Source organism: Malurus melanocephalus, unplaced genomic scaffold (genome assembly GCF_030028575.1).
Source record: "Malurus melanocephalus ecotype Western Australia unplaced genomic scaffold, MMel_1.1 scaffold_378, whole genome shotgun sequence".
Classification (NCBI taxonomy): Eukaryota; Metazoa; Chordata; class Aves; order Passeriformes; family Maluridae; genus Malurus; species Malurus melanocephalus.
Genome location: NW_026623610.1, coordinates 34,693 through 45,822, shown reverse-complemented (window position 1 = coordinate 45,822; position 11,130 = coordinate 34,693). Strand labels below are relative to the sequence as shown.

General features: G+C 43.4%; 1 non-coding gene across 1 annotated transcript; it reads right to left on the bottom strand.

Moving 5' to 3' along the window:
- Positions 1–274: 274 nt before the first annotated feature.
- Positions 275–345, bottom strand: TRNAG-GCC (transfer RNA glycine (anticodon GCC)). Its single transcript has one exon. It is a non-coding gene; the product is annotated as a tRNA-Gly (tRNA).
- Positions 346–11,130: the final 10,785 nt, after the last annotated feature.

Genomic DNA, 11,130 nt, shown 5'->3' with positions numbered 1-11,130 from the left:
CGTTTTTATTTTCTTCTCCTTGTAAATTTTTCCCTATCTTTGTTCTTMGTAGTTTTTAGTAATAAATCAATTTTGCAACTTAAGTTATTCAGCCTGTCTGACCATTTTCTGKAGCCTATACATATCTTTCTCTCAATTATGTTATGTTATCTGGAAACCATATATTTTCATGTTAATTGGGCTTTTACTGTCCTTTCTGCCTCTTCGGAGGCAGGGAGGGAATGTCATTGGGTGCTTTTGGCTTTCAGCCCGRKTSAAACCACAACATTTTTGGTGCATTGGCCRGGAATCGAAACCRGGYCTCCCACGTGGCAGGTGAGAATTCTACCACTGAACCACCAATGCCACCTGGACCAAGTGGATGGCCCTAATTACACAGCGAGCCCATACTGGAAACCCAAATCCCCCTGGGATCCTGGAAATAATCACAAATTGGCCCGAAGCTGAAAATTTTGATSTCACTGRTGAAGAGGAGTAAGAACAAGTGACATGTGCTGAGGAAGCTCCAYTGTACAATCAATTGACAGTGGAGGATAAACATACACTCTCTTCACTGATGGTTCCTGTCGCATTGTAGGGATGAACTCAAAGTGAAAGTCAGCTGTATGGAGCCCCACACGACAGGTCACAGAAGCCATTGAAGGAGAATGTGGATCAAGTAAATTCGCTGAACTCAAACCTGTTCAGTTGACTCTGGACATTGCTGAAAGAGACAAGTAGCCAAAACTTTACCTCTACACTGATTCATGGATGSTGGCYAATGCTCTGTGGGGGAGGTTGGAAAGGTGGGAAGAGTATAATTGGCAGYGTAAGGGAAAACCAATCTGGGCAATCAGAGAGTGGAAAGACATTGCAAACYGGGTGGAGRAGTTACCTGTAAAAGTCTACCATGTAGATGCCCATGTCCCCAAGAGTAGAGCTAATGAGGAGCACCGAAACAATGAGCTGGTAGATCAGGCCGCAGAAATAGAGGTGTTGCAGGTAGATTTAGACTGGGAACATAGTGGGGAGTTGTTTCTAGCCCGACGGGCCCATGATGCCTCAGGACATCAGGGCAGAGATGCCACGTATAAGTGGGCACGAGACCAAGGGGTGGATCTAACCATGGAYAGTATCTCCCAGGTTATCCATGACTGTGAGACATGCGCTGCCATCAAGCAGGCCAAACGGGTGAAGCCCCTGTGGTATGGGGGAAGGTGGGACAAGTACAGGTATGGGGAAGCCTGGCAGGTTGATTACATCACACTGCCCCAGWCCCGTCATGGCAAGCGTTATGTGCTCACAATGGTAGAAGCCACCACTGGATGGTTGGAGACCTACCCTGTGCCTCACGCCACTGCCCGTAGCACCATCCTGGGCCTTGAAACACAGGTCCTTTGGAGGCATGGTACCCCAGAGAGAATTGAGTCTGACAACGGGACTCATTTCAAGGGCAGCCTTATGAACATCTGGGCTAGGGAACATGGCATTGAGTGGGTATACCATATCCCTTACCATGCACCTGCTGCTGGCAAAGTGGAACACTGCAATGGATTCTTAAAAATCAGCTTGAAGGCACTGGGTGGGGGGACTTTCAAAAACTGGGAACAGAATCTAGCAAAGGCCACCTAGTTAGTCAATACTCAAGGTTCCATAAACCGAGCAGGCCCTGCCCAGTCTGAGCCCCTGCATACAGTAGATGGAGACAAAGTCCCTGTAGTGCATGTCAGAGGATTGTTGGGTAAAATAGTTTGGATCAATTCTGCTTCTGGTAGAGGCAAACCCCTCCGTGGGGTTGTCTTTGCTCAGGGACTGTACTGCACATGGCAGGTAATGCAGGAGGATGGAACAACCCATTGCATACCACAGGGWGATTTGATGTTGAGGGAGAACCATRTGTAAATACCATTGTTTGCTGWATATTATTGYCATTGTCTGTATGTAGCTGTACATATATATGTATATGTGTGTATATAGAGTTAGAGAATATTAGTTTGGRTATTAAGCTGATCATATTGAATAGGGGGTGGAATGTCCTAMGGTAGCTGAGTATTTGATTCCTATCATCTGCTCATGTTACAGAAAAGGTAAACAACCCTTCTATAACTATACATTAGTTGAGACTGCTCTGGTTTGTTTTSTGGTGTTCCTCCCTTCAAGGGCAGTGGGAGGGAGAGGTACAAGTTACACACTTTCCTGGAGGAGACTCGGGCTCAGTGGCAGGGAAGAAGCTGYCTGCTCTCTGGGTCTGYTCCTTTTTTTCCTGGTCTTTGGACTTGGTTTTTTCCTCGATTTTTTTTCTTTTCATCATCATCTGAGAATTAAAAGATTCCCGTGGCATGACAGGCAAGAAAGATCCTCCAGTGAACCACCAGAGTGACTCTGTCCAATCCCTCTGGGGGCCTCGGAGGGGGAAGCCACTCCTAGGAGGGAAGAAAAAGACTTTAAGATCCAACAGCTGGTCTCACAGGTTTTTTTTTTGTTTGTTTGTTTGTTTTATAATTTCATTTTTTCCCCCTCTCTTCTTTGTGGGCATATTATTTTGTTGTAATTGTTGTTTTGTTAAATAAATAGAGTTTTTTTCCTTTTTCTTTTCACTTTCCTCCCTGTGGAAAAGTTTCTCTCTAGGACCTGAGTGGGGAAAGGAAGAGAGTTTGCTGGAACTTGGGAGTGTTCGCCCCCATTAAATTAGTTCAAACTACAACAACAGGGTTAATCCCTGAAGAGCTCAAGGGTGACCAGGGCACCTAATCCAAATGATGGGTTTGTGGAGGAACAACTTTTGTCACTCMTTCTAATTGGCCGTGTGGGACTGARCWGCAGATCCAAGTTGCCTGTGCTTACAARCTTTAATTTTCTAATTGAAATTTCATAGAAAAGCTGCACCTTTCCGATTAGTTGCCCCAGAATAAACACTATCTATACACAGACATCTGCCCTCCAGACCAACCTTTCTAGAAGCTACATCAACAAAGTAATGCTAATAAAAATATCCATCTGTGCTTAAAGATAAATAAAGCATTAATACACCAAACTGCAGTTTAGATTATATTAGAGTCAGCTTTAACGACATTACACATCTGTTAGGATGTATTTCCCATCGGGCCATCTCGCTCTTGCTTTTTAAAATATCGTTGTACAAAAATATGTGAGAGCACTTCCCTGGGAGCCTTTTGCGTGTGTCACACTTGCAACCAGCTCTGCTCCRAAAGCCCCTTTCCCTGAGACACCCTGCTGGGACAGGGCTAGGGGATTAGGGTCTGTAACCTAAACATTATTGTACTTAAAAGTAAATGTTCCCCCACTCTCTCTACTTGGGTTTCAGAGCCTCTTCAAAGGGCTGGTTTTTTTCCCTTCCTTGGCAGAAGGGGTAGAGTGTTTCAAACCCCAGAAACCAGATACTTTGCTGAGCTCTTGCAGAACCGCGTGTGTGCCTGGATGGACCCAGGAAAAACACGGTGCCCAAATCTCTTCTGGCACTGCCAGGACTGAGCTTGCTGCAAGGCTTCCCAGGCTTTCCAGCTGGAGACTAGCTCTAGGGCTTTTTCCTATGCCATTCCAATGCATAGTAAGTGAGAAATAGAGAGGGGGATGCACTTCAGTTTTGACCTCATTTTTTGTAATAGCTCCCTCTCCCAAAAGAAGGAAAGCTGATTCAACATGTTGGCAACCTTATCTTAAGAAAACTGCTAAATCTGTTTCTCCCAGCAGTTCTTCTTAAAGGGTAGTTTTATCCTGTTATCCATGCTTGCCAAAGCTGTCTGGAAGTTGAAGCCTGGAATTCATGGGATTGGGATCTAATTCTGCCTTTCCCCTTTCCCGTGCCTCCAGTCCACATATGTGTAAAATGGGAAGAGGAGCCACTGCCTGTCCTCTAACCTAAAAGGAAGCTTAGGTCATGAACAATGAATATTTATATCCTTGCCAAGCTTTAAAGTTGGGGCTGAAAGAAACAACCCAGAAGTATCTCTGTCCTCATTGCTGGCCCTTTGGACAATGAGCTGTTTATTAATCTTCTGAGTGCTTATTACAGACAAATGTCACATAGAGCCAAACAAGGGATGAGGAGACCCTGAGCTGTAAGAGGCTGTTCTGTGCCTGTYTGAGCAGAAGACACGTCTCCAGCAGGGACACAAACTTTGCCTCAGAAGGCAGAGTCCCAGCATCTCCAAAAGCTCTAGGGCATTTATTTCCTCCCAAATAACAMGCAATCGGACAAGAGGAAAGGGTTTTGAGTTGTGCCAGGGGCAGTTTAGATTAAATATTAGGAAGAACTCCTTACTAAAAGGCTTGTCAGGCATTGGAACAGGCCTGCACAGGGAAGAGATGGAGTCACCATCCCTGAAGGGATTTAAAAGAGGTGCACATAACTTTAAACAACCAGGAATTGCAGCAAATCCAATACATTGTGGATATACAACAGGATCTCACACATTTGCCAGGCTTACCTGCCAGCAAAAGAGTGGTGCCATGAGCTCATTTTGTGGTGTGGACATTTGAGTATTATCTGTTACTGCTCTGTATTAGACAAAGTGCAGCTATTACGATACCTGAGGAGCTCAAGAAGCGCATAGAAAGATGCCTGAAGTATCTTTAAGCTCCCCAGAAGACAAGAGAAAGTAAGTAGCAAAATCTCCCRTATCTTCATCATTCCTCTTAACACAATATCTGATGTTACTTTCCCAGCTGGAGAGACGCCACTGATGTATTTCCTTTTTAGTGTGWAAGAAGGTGTTGGTGCTGCTGTGGCTCAAAGTCTGCCTTTCAGAGGAATGCTSTGAAGGGCAGAAGGCATCTCACAGGAAGCAGCATATTGGAAAACCAGAGCACCATAGTTAAAAAAAACCCTGAAACCAGAGCACAGGTTTCCATGACAGAAAATATGAGTCTTGCAGAGCATTATTATTAGAGGAAATTGAGAGCCTTTTGTAACACGTGATTCACTGAAGCCTTTCAAAGAATATTTGCAAAGTCTCCAATGGTGATTTCTGAGTGGCTGCCAAAGGGAGAGGGCAGCAGAGCATGAGAAGTCTGATGGGGCTGTGATGGGGAGGTGGTGGGGTGGGAGGAAGCCATCAAAATGCCMCTTGTCACCTCAGCTAGGCTCTGCTGCCTAAGCCCTGTGGGTGCTGCAGCAGGAAAGGAATCCAGAGCTGGAAGGGAAAACAGAGCCTCTAAGTAGGTTGTGCATCATGGTTTGTACGGCTCAGCCAGCAAACCCYGGCACAGGAGGGCAGCCATACTTGGACCTGTGTCACCTGTAGGTCCTTGTGCTGTACAGGGACCATTGCCTGGCTCCACAGCTCAGCTTCCTGATAGATTGTTTAAAGAGGGAGATTTTTAAAAGCTGCATTTCTTCAAAGGATTAATTTGTCTTTTGATGCGGTGAACACTGACGAATGCTGCTTTCCCTATCAGATTCAAACACACACCRTTTTAGAAGTTAATAAACCCATTTGCTGCCAAATAACTGAGGCTTTTTTTCTTTTCAATTTCACTCTGTCAGGATGATAAGAGGTTTAATGTCTCCATGGCTTCTCCTTCTGCTTTAAGTAGCTGAATCAGGTGTAACTATCAATGCAGAGCGCAGCACTTTTTCCCTGTTATGCAGCCATTATTTCCATTTCCTTAACGTCATCTTCTCCCCAGCTCATATGACTACAGCAACCATGTTGCTGTTACTATTTGTGGTCTAAAGGATGATAGTCCCACTTGCTATGGCCTCTGGTGAGCTGAGAGGAYGGTCTGAACCATGAGAGCTTGTTTATCATCTCACAGGATGCAGTGTTCTCACTGAGCAAGGACAATGTGGTATGAGGAGCACTCTCCTGCTCCCTGAAATGTGGTAGAGTTTTGGAGGAATGTTTTGGCATAAGGAACCTGCTGTCCTCACCTAGTACCAAAACTAGTAACAAGTCAGTATTTGTGCCCTGTGGAACATTTCATCTTACACATACAACAAGAGAGGTTCTGTGGACATCTTGGATGCTTCTGGCAGTGGTAGAGGACCAGCACCTGGAGGATTTCAGCCTCCAGGAAAGAGACATGGAATCATTTAGGTTGGAAAAGATGTTTAAGAYCATWKAATACAACCATTGACCCAGCATTGCGAAGTCCACCACTAAACCATGTCCCCAAGTGCCACRTTTAAATGCTTTTTGATCACTTCCAGGAATGGTGATTGCACCACTGCCCTGGGCAGCCRGAGCCAGTGTCTGACCACTCTTTCAGCGTGGAAAAAAATTCCCTATTGTCCAATTTAAGCATCCCCTGGCAGAGCTCAAGGCTGTTTCCTCTTGTCCTGACCCTTGTTCYGTGGGAGCAGACCCCCACCWCCACCTGGCTGCACCCTCCTGTCAGGGAATYATGGAGTGCAGGAAGGTTCCTCCTGAGCCCCTTTTTCTTCAGGCTGAGTCCACCCAGCTCCTTCAGGTGCTTCTCATAAGACTTGTGTTCCTGACCCTTCAACAGCTGCCCTTGCTTAGACACGTTCCAGCACCTGAAGTAGTCCAAGGAATTTACAGGGCTAGTAGAAAACAGCTATGAATTTACTGTCTGTTCTGTGTGTGCTTGTGCCACTGCTCTAAACTCTGTTGTATGAGAAGACTTGGCCCTGCAAAGCACAATGTGAGCCCTCTGGTATGGAGTAATAGAATTTTTTGCTTCTCAGGCTTCAAAAAAGACAAAGAACAAACTTAAAATTAATATATTTAGGGAAGAATTTTCTCACATTTGTGCTAGCAAAACATGCAAGCATCATCTGAGTCAAAGACAAAAAGCTCGTTGGGGCCCAAACCATGGATCAACTAAGTCAAGAGAAAATTTTCCATTGATTTTCCTGGGCTTTGCATCAGCCTCCAAGAGTAAAAAAATGTAATTAATAAGATGAGTCCAAGGGAAAAAAATATGGTTGGAGGCAAGAAAAGGTTTATGACCAAGAGCTGTAAAACTTGACTGTCTTTTCACCACAARTGTTCAGTAACTTTAGACCATAACCTGGCATCTGGATACAGCATCTTCCCAGATAGCAAAATCGCAGCTCCCCAAGTCTGTGATTCCCTGTTTCCCCTTGTCAGTTTTGTTCCAGCACGACCTTCTCAGTTTTCATCAGATGCATGCAATGATTCCAGAAGCAGTAAGCTCTTTTTGTATGGTCTGAGGTTTTTATTTCCCCTAATTCAGAGTTTTGAAGCCATTTCAGTTGTCTGCAACAAGATCACAGCCAGGCACTCGGTGCAGCAAGGTCGAGTTGAATCGTAATCAAGATCTGTTCTCTTCATTTGAATGCATCAATGCTTACACCAGGAGATTTTGACTGTAAAATATACGGTCTTTTTTATCCTTGAACTAATTTTAATCTTTCTTTCTCACTTGTCACTTTGTTGTTCACAAAGCTTGCTTTTATTGCTGAGGGTTTCAGCAGAATGCATTAAAGTGAAGGGAGATAACAAGACATAATAACCCTCTTTATCACAAAATGAATAAGTAAAAGAACAACCCTTCCACTTAGGTGTTGCAGATATAATTGAATGTTCATTTGAAAACTCTTTGATCAATGTAACTTGTTAAACTTTTCGCTTTTGTCTCAAATGTAACTTCTTGTCTTTTCATGTCAAATGAGAAGCTGTTACTCAGTTCAGCTTTATCTCCAAGTGATTAGTGGGTTTTTTTGGGGGATGGTTTCTCCCTTGTGGGACTTCATAGCATCAGGTAAATCCTAACCTGCCTGAGGGAGAAAGGCTGGCACTGTCAATGGGTGAGAAGTGGCATTTTGGCTGCCTTGCTGGTGTTATCATTGCCATTTTGACAGCAGTAGAATATAACCCACAWTTATTACACAAACTCTGTATTGCCCAAGCACAAAGACATAAAAGCACACTTGCCTCCAGATCTTGGCAGGTTTACCAGGAACTAAATATTTATCCTGACACATCAAAGTCTGACAATAAAAAGACTTTGTATAATACAAAATGAATACACACTTTTTTATCTGGAGGTCAAGGCATTACCAGGAGGGGACAAACTGTGGGTTCATTGTACACTCTTGCTTTGGCCGTAGGGACATTCACCAGAGGAAGGAGGAAGAAAATTGGAGTAGATAAATTAATGCTCTGTTTAAGCAGRTTGTTAAATAAAATGTCTGTCAAGGCAGCTAAAGATATTTCAAGATTGATTTTTAATTACTTCATTATTCAGGAGCTCTCCAGTTTGCCCCAGATAAACTCAAAACTAGAGAAACACCCAAAATAATGACTGAAGAGAACAAATTCCTGGCACTTAGGGCCTCAAGCCCAGCTCTACTATGCACTAAAGAAAACTGATCTCTTTCAGCATCACTGGAACCTCTAGGAGCTACTGGATGCATTTTGGAAATAACYTCCTCATGGCTGAAGTTTGTGCAATAATCCTTTTTGGATTCATGATTTCTTTTACTAAGAGCTTGATTTTTCTCTTCTATCCCTATTTACCCCCCCTTTCTTTCCACGTTCCCTTGTGTTCTTTAGCATTCTACGTTAAAAATACGTRCCTACTTATTTTAAACCTCTACAGAACAATCCAAAAAGTTATGCTGAATAAAAATCTCCAAAACTAGATTATTTGGAGTTCGGAATAAATCGGGCTTTGAATATAAATAGAAAAATTTAGCACCTTTCAAGAGCCTCATGTGTAAATACTCACGTGGAGAGAAAAAACAACTTGCAGAGTTTACATGCGGAGTGCAGTTTGGGTGACAAATTCTTACACCTTTCGCACTGCAATCTGACTCCAAGATCACAATCTTCTCTGACAAAATCACTGATGTCTACTTCATCTGTATTTTTAGAAAGTGGTTCAATGTTCAGGAAGGATCCCTTTCATCCTTGGAGCTGGGGATGGGACGCTTTCATGGCTCAGTGCTGCTTTGCCCATATTAATCCTCTTTTTGATGAGTAGCTCTGCTCGGAGGATGATAACTTATTGAAGAAAAGAATTTGCCTTTGTTTCTTTCTGGTGTAAGACCAAACCTTTGTGAGAGGCCTGCAGTGGGAGGTGGGTGGTGAAATCGCTGCATTCAAACCAGAAYCAGAAACACAGAATGGTTTGTGTTGGAAGGAACCTTAAAGCTCATCCRATTCCACCCACTGGCATGRGCAGAGGCACTTTCCACTAGACCWGGTTSCTGCAAGACCCATCCAGTCCTGGCCTTCCAGGGATGGGGCAGCCACAGCTTCTCTGGACAACCTGTGTCACAGAGAAGATTTTCTTCCCTATATCTGACCTAAATTTCCGTTCTTTCAGTTTGGATTCTCAGTTTGCATTTTCTTAGAATACTTCATAAAAATACATACATACATACAAAAATAAATCGTTTCCTTTGATGTCCTACTATTTCAGGACATGGTATTTTGGCTCAAAGCTTTTTTGCTTAAGACTTTTGCCCACACAAAGGAGGCYTAATGAGTTACAAGGTTTTCAAAACCCACATGATAAAAACTGTGATTCAATTCATTAATGGAGTTTCTCTCTTTTGTATGTTCTTAGAAGGGGCAAATCAACAGGAGTAATTTACAAAAGTGATTGAGTAACTCATAGAATTACAGCATATGGTGAGTCTGACAGATTATATTGTTTGGAATAAATTTTCCTAAAGGAAAGTTTTGCTTCATGTGTRTGTCAAGACAAGTTTGGGGGTCCTTACTCTGGATTGTCCTCTAGTTTATGCAGGCAAACAAGGTTTGAGTCAAAACTTGGCAAGGTCAAGGGAAACTGGTGGAGTCCCACTGCATTTCTGTGCTTGCTCAAAGCATCACAGAACTATTTTCAAGWCAGAGAGTTTGAAAGCTGGCTGCCAATATTTAGATTTACAAATAGGACTTTTGTTCAGTGGTTCATGATTTACATGGGATGGATCATGTTTTCTAACACRGCCCCAGTCACATGTGGTATATCTGAAAACACAAGCAGTTATTTGACAGTTTCCTTACTACATTTGTAAYGAAGCCAATGCTGGCACTAAGTCTTCAATAGCTTTTCTTTTCAGAAATACTCACACTTTCACACAATTAATGGTATTCCTAAGGCGAGTACAAAAGTAAGGACAGGGAGTTTTTATATCTGGAACTGGCTGATGTGGGCTTCAGTTTGCTTTTATAGCTTCAGTCTAGAGCAGGGATAGKGGTCTTTACCACTTGAATGCTCTAACATTCAATTTGTTAATGTCCACAGAGTGAGATACAAGCAGGTCTTGGAAATGAAGGCTGTTAACAGGGCATTTCTGAGCAGCCCTGCCTGGAAACCCACACTCCCACCTCCCTTCTGCACAACATTACTGGGGCATGACCCCACAGATTATTTCCAGCACACACCTATTCAGGTGAATGCCTTGGTCAGTATAACATGTGCCTGTTCCAAGGATGTCACCCAGCAATAGTTTTTCCACTGTAACAGTTTTAGAGATAAAACAGTGTTCTTCCTAATCACCAGTTTAGAACTGCTARTGGTTCATCCTCTGTTTGCACCCCTAGGCAGCCAAGGGAACAAAGACAGCAAAGCAATCCTACAGGAGCAGTTGCTATTGCTATGGAAGGAAAGACAAGTTGTGGTGATGGAGAGGAGCATCCAAGACTATTAAATTGTGTTATTCCTAGCTTGCCTCCTCTTTTCATRGCTGTACTTATCTTTACAGAGACATTCACTCTTCAGGTTTGTAAGGAYCCTACTGGTGAAGCCAAGAGCTTGTTTATGGTTTCTGCAGCGTCACTGACACAAACTCRGACCAGACTCTGGAAAGCAGAAATGGTGCTGGTTTGTGCCATTCTCACTTATTTCTTCTTAAAAGGAGAGCACAGAAAATGCCATCAAGTGTGGCCACCAGAGAAGCAGATGTCTCAGGCAGCTGCCAGGCAAGTCCTCAATCATGTGTTGTCCTTAGAACAATCTTCAAAATCTCTTTTAGCCCCAACTCTTGCTCCTTGAAGACAAACAACTATCACATGAGTTGAAGCCTCTTCCTAGAGAGGATGATCAGCATCTAGGACATCATCTTGGTCTACTCAGCTTTTAAAACAGCCACAAAAAGCTCCTGTCACCGCAGAACACACAAAATAACTGAGGTGACTTTAGGGAATGGAATTGGCAGCATGACTAAGGGCTGGCCTGACTATGGCCAGC